Source organism: Mus caroli, chromosome 2 (assembly GCF_900094665.2).
Source record: "Mus caroli chromosome 2, CAROLI_EIJ_v1.1, whole genome shotgun sequence".
Lineage (NCBI taxonomy): Eukaryota > Metazoa > Chordata > Mammalia > Rodentia > Muridae > Mus > Mus caroli.
Genome location: NC_034571.1, coordinates 40,828,919 through 40,842,222, shown reverse-complemented (window position 1 = coordinate 40,842,222; position 13,304 = coordinate 40,828,919). Strand labels below are relative to the sequence as shown.

The 13,304-nt window shown below is 40.0% G+C and overlaps 1 long non-coding RNA gene across 1 annotated transcript in view; it reads right to left on the bottom strand.

The window, feature by feature from the left end:
* Positions 1 to 12,776, bottom strand: part of LOC115030382 — a 44,646-nt gene extending 31,870 nt beyond the window's left edge. The window contains exon 1 of the long non-coding RNA XR_003835972.1: positions 12,518 to 12,776. This is a non-coding gene — a long non-coding RNA (uncharacterized LOC115030382). The remainder of the gene's footprint in view (positions 1 to 12,517) is intronic.
* Between the last annotated feature and the right edge of the window lie 528 nt (positions 12,777 to 13,304).

Genomic DNA, 13,304 nt, shown 5'->3' with positions numbered 1-13,304 from the left:
TTGCTGCTTTCTTCCTTCCTTTCTTTCCTTTTCATGACATGCCATATACTCACTATATGCCTCTGAAGTGCCTAGAACTCACTGTATAGACTAGACTGGCCAATCCTTGTTCTAGATTGAAAAACTTCAGAATTATAATCATAGTCATTTCATTCAGCAAAGTCAAAGAAAAGGTATACTTCAAAACAACAACAACAACAGATCTCCAACATAATGTCCATGGAAATATTGTAAAACTGTATTGCAAATATCTTATCTTTTAAAGGTGAGCAAGCTGGCCATTTACCACGGAAGTGTGCTAAATATATATAGCCCTGATATCTTGAAACTATTTAGCACCTCCAGAGGACAAAGATTAGAACACTGTGTTTTTACTTTTGATTTATTTATTTATTTTTGCTGTGATTTGCTTTGGTGATGAGACAGGGTCACTCTTTAGCCCAGAATGAGCTGGCACCTTGCCTCTGAATCCTGCATGGGGACACTCCAGGTACATGTCACCACCCTTGGTTTAAGATTACAACTTCTTCTCTGTTCGTGTCTGATATTATAGACCTTTCTATTTTAAATCTCCTTTCCTATAAACTGCGACTATCTAAGTAGTTTATATTTCCTTCTAGGTTGCTGTATCTTATATAGTATTAGTCAAGGAAACCCAGATGCTAGAACTAAAAGACTAAACTCTTAATGAATGAGGGTCTGTGGGGGTTGGTTTTGCTTTGTTTTGTGGGGTGGTATAGTTTAAGACAGAATTGTACAACATAGCCCAGACTATGCTATAACTCACTATATAGCACAGGCTGGACTCAAACTCACCTCTATCTTTTTACCAGAGCCTCCTGAGCCAGCGTTTATAGCATTGTATCATAAATAGCCTAACATCTATAGCTTTTGTCAGTAGCTGATATGCAGAGTTTATTACACACATAGATGTATCCTTGCCGCTTCTTTCATCATGATAACTTAAATATATCTACGTTACATCCATAGTACAAAACACAAAGTAAAGAACCCGGTCATGGAACAATATATTTAAGATACATTTAAAGTCAAACTCAGGCTAGAGGGGTTGCTCAGTGGTTACCTCAGAGGGACATCACCATTACAGTGCCTGAGTGAAATCCTTATTAGCTAGCACAGGGATGTGCCCTGCAAGTTTCGTCATAAAGAACCTTTATTTCAAACAGACATATTTTTTTACCTTGCAAAGTAAATGTGACTGCCTTACAAAATATATCTCTCACCATCCCTGCCTTACTTTTGTTGATGCTGAGATTAAAATACCCTGATAAAAGCAACTTACGGGAGAAGGGCTTTACTCTGGCTCGTCATTTAGAATGATACACTTTCTTGAGACATCGCAACTGCATCCACAGTCAAGAAGCAGAAAGTGACAAAGGCCTGGGCTCAGCTCCTTTATATACAAAGGAGAAGTCCTTTGTATACAGTCTAGGACCTTAGCCCAGGGAAGGGTACCATTCACAATGAGTTCTTCCTACCTCAATTAGTCTAATTAAGGCAGTTTTCCACAGGCACACCCCACTGGCTAACCCAACCTAGAAAATCCTTCACAGCTGTGCCAGGAGACTTGCCCTACCCCCAGATGATACTATGGCAACACTAGCCATAACAGTTTCCAATAGAAAAAAGAAGTGACTGGAAGATGACTGGTATTAAGGCTCAGACTTAAGATTTCCCGTTACATTTCCCAATTATTTCTATGCCACATCATAGAGCCTTCAGAATGCAAAGGAGTTTATGGATAAGAGATATATAAAGTAATATCAGGCAAGTCTTCTCACACAGTGGCATTCCATGAGTGAGGGCCCTGTCAGGATTATAACATTGAGAACTTGCTTTTAACAAAGGAATCAAGTAAGTTGCTATCTAAATCCTTGATACTCACAAGTCTTTGAATTAGCAAGATGCCCCCCAAGGTAACTTGTTATTTACATTTTAACAAGATGTCCAGATGACTCTTATGGTCAGTAAAGTTTTGAAAAACACTAAAGGAAGAAAAAGACAAGAAAGGAAAGAAGGGAGAAGGAGGAAGAAGAGGAGGAGGAAGAGGAAGAGAAAGAGAAAAAGAAGGGTGTTCTACACTTCTTGCAATGTTTTTAAGAGGCTATATGCTTTCTAAAAATTTGCCACACAATAAGTTCACAGGGGTATGTGTTAAGACAAGCCTACATTGTCTAATACATTGGGATGCTTACAGTGACTTTTGTGACTAGAACTAGCTGGCCTTTCTGACACTACCCAGGAGACATGTCATGGTTCTTCAGAAGCCGTGATGACCTTGGCCTATGACACACTCTCTTTATAACCTTCTATTTTTTGATAAAGAAGCAACTGAAGGAAAAATCAGGCAGGATGTTCCTTCTGGAATGAGTGGGAAGAGCTCCTTTGTGAAATTTAGCACTCTACAGAGCCCAGACAAATTTCCCACTTTATCTTCTCTATCCTCACCATGTTGTCTTACCTCAAATTTGCTTAGATTACAAAGAAAAGCTAATTTGTATATTTTCTTTGCTTTATTAGACATGTCATAAAAACAGACAGGAGCATTCTTCTCTGTTATTCTTGGTAATGGTCCAAGGTTTAATAATCTCACAATAAAATAAAAATGAACTTTGGATCGAATGAGGGGAAAAGAGACCATATTTCAAGTCATATCTGTTTTAAAACCTGACTTCTGAAATTTTAATAAGCTATCCCCTTTCAGGAATCAATGAAGTGAGCTGCCTATGTGTATTGTGTCTGTGTTCATTTTGAGCAAGGTGTGTTGTATCCCTATGATAGGAAAGAATTCTAACTAAATTACAAAGCTAAGTCTCTTGGACACGGATTTGTCCCAAAGTGTCTCTTATTTGACTCAGTCATATATTAAGTCATTAAAAACAATTAACATATTAACAATCCTATTCTTTGAGGATTTTAACACTTTATTAAATACTAATAATAATAATTACTAATAGAAAATTGTACCTCATTACTTAGAATATAAATATTAAAAGTTTCTCCATTATAAGAATTGATACTTTTAGTTCTGATTAAAAGCTTTTTTTTTAACCATTTGCTTCTGCAGTTCATTTTCGGACACCTGAGATGATTGTTAAATGACAAATGGTAGACTCGATGATTTCTTCAGTTCTACATAAAATAATGCTCAAAAACATTTGTTTGCTGTTTTTCTTTCTTTGAAACTGGCCTCCCATACTCTGTCCCACTGTTTCTGTCTTTGGAGAGCTTTGATTACAGATGTATATTAAACTATGTATGTCTGGCTGATTTATAAACATTTGATCTGTTCTATAAAGTAACCATGAGCTATATGTTGCTTGAATATCAATTCTTTCCTGTTTTGCAGTTATCTCCAAGTTAAGAGAATATTCTTCATGTCACAGTCATTTCTGGGTGATGCAGAAAACTTCCACTGTGATTTCTATTCTTTTCACACCCTACATTTCACATTAAACTCTGAGCATCAACAACTATTGCTGCTGACATCTTTGTGTCAATGAGCTTCTGAAAATGTATGCCAAGCTCTGAAAACTCCACACAGGGTACCATCAAATTAAGCAAGCCTCGTTTTCCTGTGTTTACTAACTGAAGCACATACTCTCAGAACTTCAAAGTGAATGCCTGGCTGGGTAGTCATAGCCAGTTTTCACTATTTATCATTTTAATGGCTTTCTTTTAATCCCAATGAAATGCCTGCCTCTTAATTTTCTGTGAGTATCCTTTACCTGAGAGAGTGGAAGAAAAATGGTAACACTTGTTAAAAATTCATTTCTTACTTTTTCTGTAGTGCAGTATATCTAAAGAAGTAAAGCTTATTGAATCAAGTTCAACGACATAATAAATTTTTCCTTTCTGAAAATGCCATGGCTTAATTTACTAGTGCACTTTAAGCTTTTGCCTTTAGCATTGGATGGGTCATTAGCCTATATGTAATCCAGCAACTCAAACTCCTCAGAGTCTAAACTCAATCAGCAAAGACCAAATCTGTAGTTTCTGAAATATGACTGGTAGGTCAAGTGTCCTCAAAAAGAGTGCCTGGGGCATCCCAGATGCAGAACAGGGCATGGCAAGGAACAAATGAGGCCAGAATTTGATGCCAGCACTCATTAAAGACTTCATTCATTGTAACTCACTAAACAACTATTCTTCAAGTGATCGAATGCTACTTGTTTGATGTCTGCTGACTGTAAGTCCTGCAATGAAATCAGTAGATAGGTGCCAACTAGTTTTGTAGGCATGGAAAGTTGAGCATTCTAATCACATATTTGCCCCTAAGATGCAAACATAGATAGAGAGACAATGAGTCAAACAGACAGATAAATTCAGGCTTTGGAATCACTCTCAATTGTCAATAACTACTATTGATCAACCCTACATGTAAAATAAGCTCTTTTTCCCTGGTAGATAGAAGTAGTCTGCTTTCTTTGAGTGTTTCTTCTATGGCTGAGAATAGAAGTAATACTACTACTAACTAGCTTTTCTAAAAGTCATATCAGCTTTAAGAAAAAAAAATATTTCTCCACATCTTTAGTGACTGAACTGGCCAACCAGTCCAGTTTGCTTACATCTTCTTTAGTCTACATACATCCATTCAAGTGAGGCTATACACTGGAGACAGGTGAAGTTTGTCTCAAGGACTGAACACTGTCAAGCTAGTGAGTAACAATATACCTTCACCTACATCACCAACAAAATCATTATAACTACCATCGCAGGACACACCAATGTTACCATCAACTACCAGCTATAGTATTATCATCACCACCCTGGGATATGTCTTTGTTCTATATCATTTTTTATTAATTAACAGAATTCGTAACAAAAGACAGTAGTTATACCTCCTATCTGACATTATGTTTGGAAAAGTAGCAAGTGCAAATCCTCCACCTTCTACCAACCCTCTAAATTGGGATTCCTCCGTGTTCTACTATTTTTTTTTCTCTCACATCATTATGGTGTCATCCTCCTAAAGGAACTTGAAGAAAGAAAAAAAAAAACACCACCAACCCAATAGTTGAATTGGATCACTTTCTTTAGAAACTTAAAAGGCAGAATCTAAAATTGCTGGTTGGCCATGGTCCCTAGGAGCAGATGGGAGAACAGCAAGGGCCATGGTAGTAGGAACAGATATACACAATTCACATTCTTTAAAGACAGTGACCAGGAGAGCATGAGAAAGGAGGAGAGGGCAAATCAGGGAGCCTGAAAGAGAAGTGAGTAGAGCTTGAAGCAGGAGGGCAGAGGAAGCAAGCAAGGACAGGCAAAAGGAGAAGAGAAATTGGAGAGTGGGTGGCAGGGAGAACAAGCGAGAAAGAAGAGCACTAAACTGCAGCACATATGCCTAAACCCATGAAATTAACATATTGAAAATATCCAGTGCTTCCTTAAAGAGAAAACAGTGGTTGGATCAAGTCGCTGGTCCTCATAGATGAGGAAGCCAAGTGACACATTGTGGTAGGCAGCCTCTAAAAAGGCTCCTGCCACACTGTCCATGTATAATCCACTCGTTGAACGTGGGCATGGGCCAGGTCTAGTGACTCATTTCTAACTGAGAAAATACAGAAAAAAAAATTGATGGGGTGTCATTTCCAAGATTCAGTTACGAAAATGCTCTGCCTTCTCTGAGGCCCATCCTTTCTTGCTTTCTGTCACTTGCTCACTCTAAGGAATGCCAGCTGCCATCTTGTGAGCTACACCATGAAAAGTGCTACATGACAAGGAACTGAGGGATGTCACTGGCCACTAGCCAGGGAGGAAATGGAGCCCGCCAGACTGCCCTGCAAGAACACCCAAGAAGCTGAGCCCTGAACCACCTTGGCGGAGGTAAAAGCCAGTCCTCACTCTGCTGAGCTTGCAAAGGAGACTGACTGCAGCTGTGGATAACATTTTTGCTTCGACCTTGTGCAAGTCCCTAAAATAGAAGCACCTCTGCCACCACTCAGTCTTTAGCCACACAAACTCTGGGACAATAACGATTTGTCAGTTCCAACTGCTAGATTCCAGAATAATTTCCTTACACAATAGGGCATGATTAATGTGTGCATTTAATGTAAAAAACAACTTTGACTGAGGTTAACTCCAGATTAGTAGGTGAATTTCCAAATAATGCTAAATGGGATTGAATCTGAAGAGCAACCTATGAAAAAAGTATAGCTGTATCTCCAATTAGTTGTAAAGTTTACCTTTTATTTTGCATAGAGACCTAGGTTTGAACAACACTTTGGGACCAGGTCTCTACTCACAGAAAACAAGTTGTTTAATACATCTAAAACAGTCTTTGGTGGTGGAAAATACAGTCTTTATATGTAGAAGATGGAGCTTATAATTATCCTTGTTTGTCTGAACTGTTCTGAGATTAGCTTTGATCATGTGACAGAAACTACTTTGGACAATGTAAAAAAGTTCCCAAGATAAGTACTACAGACAAGCAGATCTCATTCACTGGAATTTCTCCAGGCCAGTAGCATTTTATACATTTGCAACTCCTTAAAAACTACTTCCTCTTTTTACGAGACACCATGAGCACACACACAAATTAATCTTTGCCATTGTTATTTTTTAGGTTGTTTTTTTGCCCTAACTCAAATGCATTCTTCTATTGATGCCCACCTCAAAACTAACCATTAAGTGTATATTGAAGATGTGGACAAATAATTCTAAGATTATCCTGTTCATTATTTTAAAGGTATATATCTTGGCCAGCTTCCCAGAAACTGACCCAGAGATAAGAATTCTTGTTGGGATGATCTATGAAGAGACTATTCTCAAAAAACAAGGGGGGCAAGAAAACTGATAAAGGAAGGGAAGAAAACTGATAAAGAGTAGGCTAGAGTCCACCCTTAAGCCCTAGACCACAAAATCATGCCCCATATTAGGTGTATGTCAGGCAAAATCACTGGTCTTCTGTACCTGTCAGCCATTGGCTGACTTCTAAATGTGTTCTACCAAACCAAGCCAGCCACTGGAGTTAAATCTAAATACCAGTCCCTAAGGGGCCTAGGCGACACCTACTAAAGGGGTGTACTTTGTACTTTTTTTCCCCCTTTCCTCTCTTTGGTATATTATAATTATTTTTGGAAATGGATCTCGATATGCTAAGCATTCTTAGTACTCGGTGGTTTATACACCAGCTGTGTTAAATGAGACAGTAGAAAGAGCGGCTGTGTGGAAAAAGTAAACTGTCTCCAATCAGGGTTTCGAAACTGAATTTAAATCGGATCAAAGAGAACAGGAACGGCGAAGGAGTTGTTCTTAAATGCAATCATTAATAAACGTGTGAAACCGGTCCCTGAGCAAGGCTGAGATGTAGAAGTCACTCAGAAACCACGGTCCCTCCAAAAGACTCTGAGAAGACAGAGGGGCGAGCCAGGGAGGAGCTCGGGAAACTGGACAGATTCTTGAGAGAAGCAAAGCCAAAGAAGCTAAATCATGGCCAAGTGCACGGGAGGAAGGAAGGCAGAGATACTCATCGCCTGAGAGGAACAATGAAGACAGGAATATGTGTAAACAGTTTATGCCAGGCGGGGTCCTCGAACCCAGTGCCCTGACAAAGCCTCGCCGTTTTCCCATCCTTCCAGCGTCTCAGTATCTCAGATCTGGCGGGGGCCCCGCTCTTTTCCTTATAAATTATTTACATTTGAAAAGTTCCATCATGAAACAGAAGATGGTAAAATATCTACCTGTTTGCCCTGTGGCGGTTACTGACACTTCAGCTTTAGCTCCCTGGGAGGGAAGATTGAGGTGGTCTTCGTTACAAGTGTGTTTTCACTTCCTTGGCCCCGGAGAGATTCTGAAGCTTCAGAAATTCTGAAGTTTCCTGGGAGAGCTCTGATGAGAACCTCAAGTCTGGGCTTGCTCGGGCAACACGGATCGCTCCCCCCTCCCCAACCCCACTCCCCACCCCCAGCACTACCCTGTGCTCATTGGCAGCCTTTGTCTGTGTTTCTGACATTAATTAATTTTGGCTTTTTTAGTATATCTGACAAAAAAAAAAAAAAGACTGGAAGTTGTCATGTAAAACTTTACAGTGGCAATACTATTTTAAGCAGAATTCAGTCCCTTCCCATCCCTCTCAAGTGTAAGTTACCCACTTTCTAAAACTACTTCAAACTAGCCCATGTTTATGTGTGATAAAAGTGAAAAATGTAAACGTGGGTTTAAGGCAATTGCCCAGCTTGCTTTCTATAACAAAGTATCTGTTGGTTTTTAAATGTATATTGAAACAGTATGTTGAATTCAGTTCTGACAGCATATAAAGATATGGGCTTTCCGAGATGCATAAGCATGAGCTCGTAAAGGCTAGACTAACTTAAGGACTAGTTAAGTAGTGGGTAATTCACAGAACAATATCTTCCGTCACTCAGTGAACACGGAGGGCAAACACAATTTATTCTTCTAAGACATCTTCCTCTCCGTTTTTCATATTCTTTGGAGGTGAAAAGTATTTAGAAAAGACCTAAATACATTTTTTTTGTTATTATTGAACTATCAAAGATGTACTCTCTTCGGGACAGCCTTCACCCCCTTATGCCGTATATGTTCTCCCACTTCAGAGACTGTGGTGAAATGAACCCAAAATGCCAACTTAGTATTTGCATTATAAATGGAGACACAAAAGGATATTTTAAAACTTTTGGTTGATCTGGCATATCAAAGATTTCTTTCTGAGCCACTTCAGTGACTGCATTGAAGTACACTGAAAGCAATCGCTTGAAAGTGGCTTTTTAAAAGTCGTCAGAGAAACAGCTTATTTCCATGGAAATCTTCAGTTTACTCTCTGACCTCCCCATACACACACACACACACACACACACACACAATCCTCTCTGCGTTTCTTTCTTACCCTCTTCTCTATTCCTATGAGTCAAAGAGAAGGAAACCTGGAAATTTCCAGTCGAAGAGTTGAGCTCATTCTTCCTGATACAGAATCTATTTTCTTTACCCTGTCCTGCCCCTAGCCCAACTTCCTGTCGAATTGCTTACGAACGCAAGCTTTGGCTCCTGCCTCATGCTTTGCAATGTCTTCGTTTGTTCATGAAGTATTCAAGAAGTCAGGTAGACTCAAAAGTAAGGCTGAGTATATACTTAAGCAAGAAGGTGCCCGGACTTCACAATAGTAACAGCTTTCTGACCATTCCCTTCCAACTTCAGAGTGAAGTCTTTACTTTGTTTTCAGAATGGAAGCCTTGGCTTTTAAAAACGAATCAAGTACCTACTGCGCATGATGGAACCTTCCATTGTCTCTCCAAGACTCAGGCTGCTGTGTTCCTGGTAGTATCTGTGAAACAACACAAGTTTTTCCTCTTCAGCACGATCTTGGGGGAGTTGAGGACTCGAGCTAAGAGAACGATTAAGAATTATGGAATGCTCACAGAGTGAGATCTTAGTGCATGGGGGGGGGGGAGTTCCTTAGACGAACTCTAAAAAGTAAAGTGCACACCATTGCTGGGTGTCAGAACAATAATATATTGCTAATGTGAGCTATGCCTGTATGGGACCATTTGTCCTTTTAAAGTGTTGCTGAAACTATGTCCTCTTTGGATAAGACATCCCCTGAGCCTCTCCCTTTACAGTGTTATTTGAGCCATCTTAGTAGAGCAGTCAACAAAACCTATCCATAATACCAAGTACCTACAGAAGTAACACAAAACTTCTTTTTCTCTACTTAACCATACTCACAATTCCATTACCACTTTATAATCAAGTTCTGACACAACGTATATTAATAGAAAATAATTTATGTAGGAACAAATACCTGTGAGTGTTTTCTTTTTCTGTCAAGTACCACTTTGTGAATATGAAACCAGTGCACACTATTCTGACTATAATTTCACAAATTATTTCACTGTTACAACTAGTAACTTCCCAGATACACACACACACACACACACACACATACACACACACACACATACACACACACATACACACACACACATACACACACACACATACACACATACACTTCAACTACTGGGAGAAAGGAGAAGGGAGTAACTACTTCCTCGGATTCCATAAAGTAATATTAACAATAAATTTTGGATACGGCTGATGAAGGGGGTTGCAAAGAGTGACATTTAACAATATGGAGCTTTTGAGACTGAAGGTGCATCTGTCTCTAATTAAGTTAGAGAATATAGTATGAAGTCATTTCAGCTTCAAGTCAAAATTTAGTTTTGGGGGTGATTTGATTTTGGATTTGGGTTTGAAGTACTATTATCTGTTCTTAAACTATAGTGGAAAATTTTGCTTCCTATTCCAACATGAAATGCTTGTTTATCTGTTCAAATGTTTTGGCATTGTTTTTAAACAAATAAGACCCCTGTACAAGCATCCACACATTTGTATGGTACCACATCTAGCTAACTCAAAGCCACAGTGGGAGCTTTGTATATTCTGTGTTCATTTATGTCTTGTCTATTAGTCTGTCAACCTTTCCAAAGTGCAAGTTCATAAAAATCACAGAAATCGCTCTTTTCTTGGGGCTATATAAAGCCTCAAATTACGCATGGCAGTGGCATTCTGGATGAGGACTTTGGTAATGCTGTAAAGTTCCCACACATCCCTGTGCTCCTGTCAGAAACACCTCAGTATCTTTTCCTTTCTGCCACCACCTCGTACCTGCTTCCTCCAGTTATATGACTCAAGGCCATGTTATGACCTTAGACTCGTTTCCAACGCTACCACCAGACTCGTCTGAAAGCACTCCTCCCTCACATCTCCCAGCTAAAGTTCTCAGGAGAAGGCTGAACATCAGAAAAACAAAGGAAGCAGCAAACAACACTCAAAATAATGCAAAGCATCACATACGAGCAGCGCACCGCAGTCTTAGCCCCAGCTGGCCCCACTGAAACTGTCCACCCCTCTGACCACTCCCTGAGGCTTCTTGCCGAATTAGGTTGAATTATGTTGAATGCTTCTTACTGGTCCTTAAGAAGAAATTACTGCAAAGTATAGCTTTAAAAGACTTTACTGGCGTTATTAATGCTCAGCTGATTAAATTGTTTAATAGATTTCGAAAATGAAAGGAAATGGGAAAAGTAAAGAGTGAGACATTAGAAAGCAAGTGGTAAGAAGCAGTGGATGCCCTTTTGCAGGATTTCTGTCTGCATCCGTGTACAGGAAAAGAAAATTTGAAATATTAAAACGTTCAAAATTTCATTTTAGCAAATCTCCCTGCTGTAAGACGATGGAGGTATTGCCAAACACAGCATATAGAAAATAATGAAGACATTTTTCCTCCTGAGAAAAATTATCAGATGTCCTAATAGTGTGATGGACAGTTTCTTGAGATTCCATATACATCAGATGTCTAAATGACACTTAAGAATCCTTGTATTTTTGAAGAGAAACTAGAAAATGTTGGTCTGTCTAACTGTACACATTAAAGCCTGACAGAAGAAAGAAACTAAAAGAAATTCTTTCCTCCCCATGTTTCCACCAAGGTAAGAAATATAGGCTATGGAAGGGGACACTTGATTGACAGGTATTCACAGACACCTACTGAGCCCCAAGAAATATGACAGGCAAATCAGATCCCAGGGTAAAGATGTTATTTTTCATTTCTACCACTGCCTGCAATGATATTAGGTTTTATTTTTTTTTAAGTAAACACACATTGTTAAAGGTTCCAGCTATGAATCCAATCTAGAACATTCTTTGCTGTGAGAACACAGAGAACACAGAGCGTCTTGCTGTCCACGCGCCGGGAAGAAACTGCACCCACCCCCACCCAGCTCAGGTGCAGACACCATAGTGGGTTTTCCTGTTTTTCTGCGGCATGCTTTTCTTCCCATCTTAACAAGTGAAGCTGACTGTGCTATCTGCCTGCACAAGTTCCTTCCTGAGCACAAGTGTGTCTTATCTGTTGAGAAAGTCGAACACCAGGTAGACAGTTGTTTATGTCAGAACAATAGCTCTCGCAGATAACTGTTGGAAAGACCTTGACACGTGAGCAAGTTCTCTGTGCCACTGTCCAATGCATTGCTCCTGTATGATGTTTACTACAAGCAATCTAATCATAAGTGCATGTTTTTAAAGCTCTCCAGTTATCACCTCCCCCCACTCCGGACTTAGCCCCTAAGTGACTCCCTTCTGCTTAGTTCCCATAACGTAGTCAAGAGAAATAAAAGGCTCCTACTTTTTCGCACAGGGGCTAAGAACACAACAGTACAAACTTAGAGAGGCCTTTCCCCTGGCTTCTCTCCTACAACTCAGCCAGGTCTGTCTTGCAGGCTTGTTTTTACCCACCGGGTTGGCTTGCTGACCAGGTTGCTTCTGCACTGCTGTGCTCCTGCTTTGAGCAAGAGTCAGACAGACTAACTTGAGTATTATCACAGCCACATCACCGGCCACATCTAGCTTACTAAATGATGTGTCTAAATTTAAACTTATAAATGGCCGGGGAAGATTTTAATCGCCCATTTATGCTCTCTTAATCAGTATGTACTAGACACTATTCTGAGATTCCAGAGATGAATAAAAGAATCCTTACCATGGTGGTGATCAGAATTCACGGAAGGAAGCCTGTAAGAGCCAGTAGAGTCAGCCCTGTTAAAGTTGTACAGACAGTAACAGGAGAATATAGCCGAAGCCCTAACCTCCATAGAATTGTTGGTGAAAAGGCTGAGAAAGACATGCTAAAGCCATGACTCGTGACATGGTATAAAACAAGTGGGAATGATACGGGGAAGACAAGAAGGGAAGGCTAGATCCTGAACCAAGGCATCGAAGTGGACCCTGTGTGGTGTACAGACACTGAAGCCAGGCTCTGCGGATCGTGTTAAGACCCAGTGCCAAGGAGAGAGATATTTTTAGTTCCGTGTGTATTGTGAGGACTTTTAGTCACCATCCCCAAACAACAGCTTCCTTTTCTGGGGCGAGAGTGACCCCAACTTCAGTATTCCCCGAGAACTCTCAGATCTCTCCCATAGTTAGCCTTCCTCCTCTTGAGGGTCGGCCCATCCCTGGCTTTTAGGTGGTCCTCTCACCCCTGAAATTTTCACAGAATCCTTTGCACCTATTTTTGTCATTCTGGATTATTTCCTTGTTTCCCCTCCAAAAAACTGTGACTGAAGAGACTTCCTCTTCTACCTTCCAGAACATTCTAGACCTCTGTAAAAACTGCTAATTTAGCATCAGAGTTAGCATTGTCATAGAGAAGCAGAAAACGACTCTCTCTCTCTCCTCTCTCTCTCTCTCTCTCTCTCTCTCTCTCTCTCTCTCTCTCCTCTCTCTCTCTCTCTCTCTCTCTCTGGAAACATTTTGAGGATGGAAGGTAT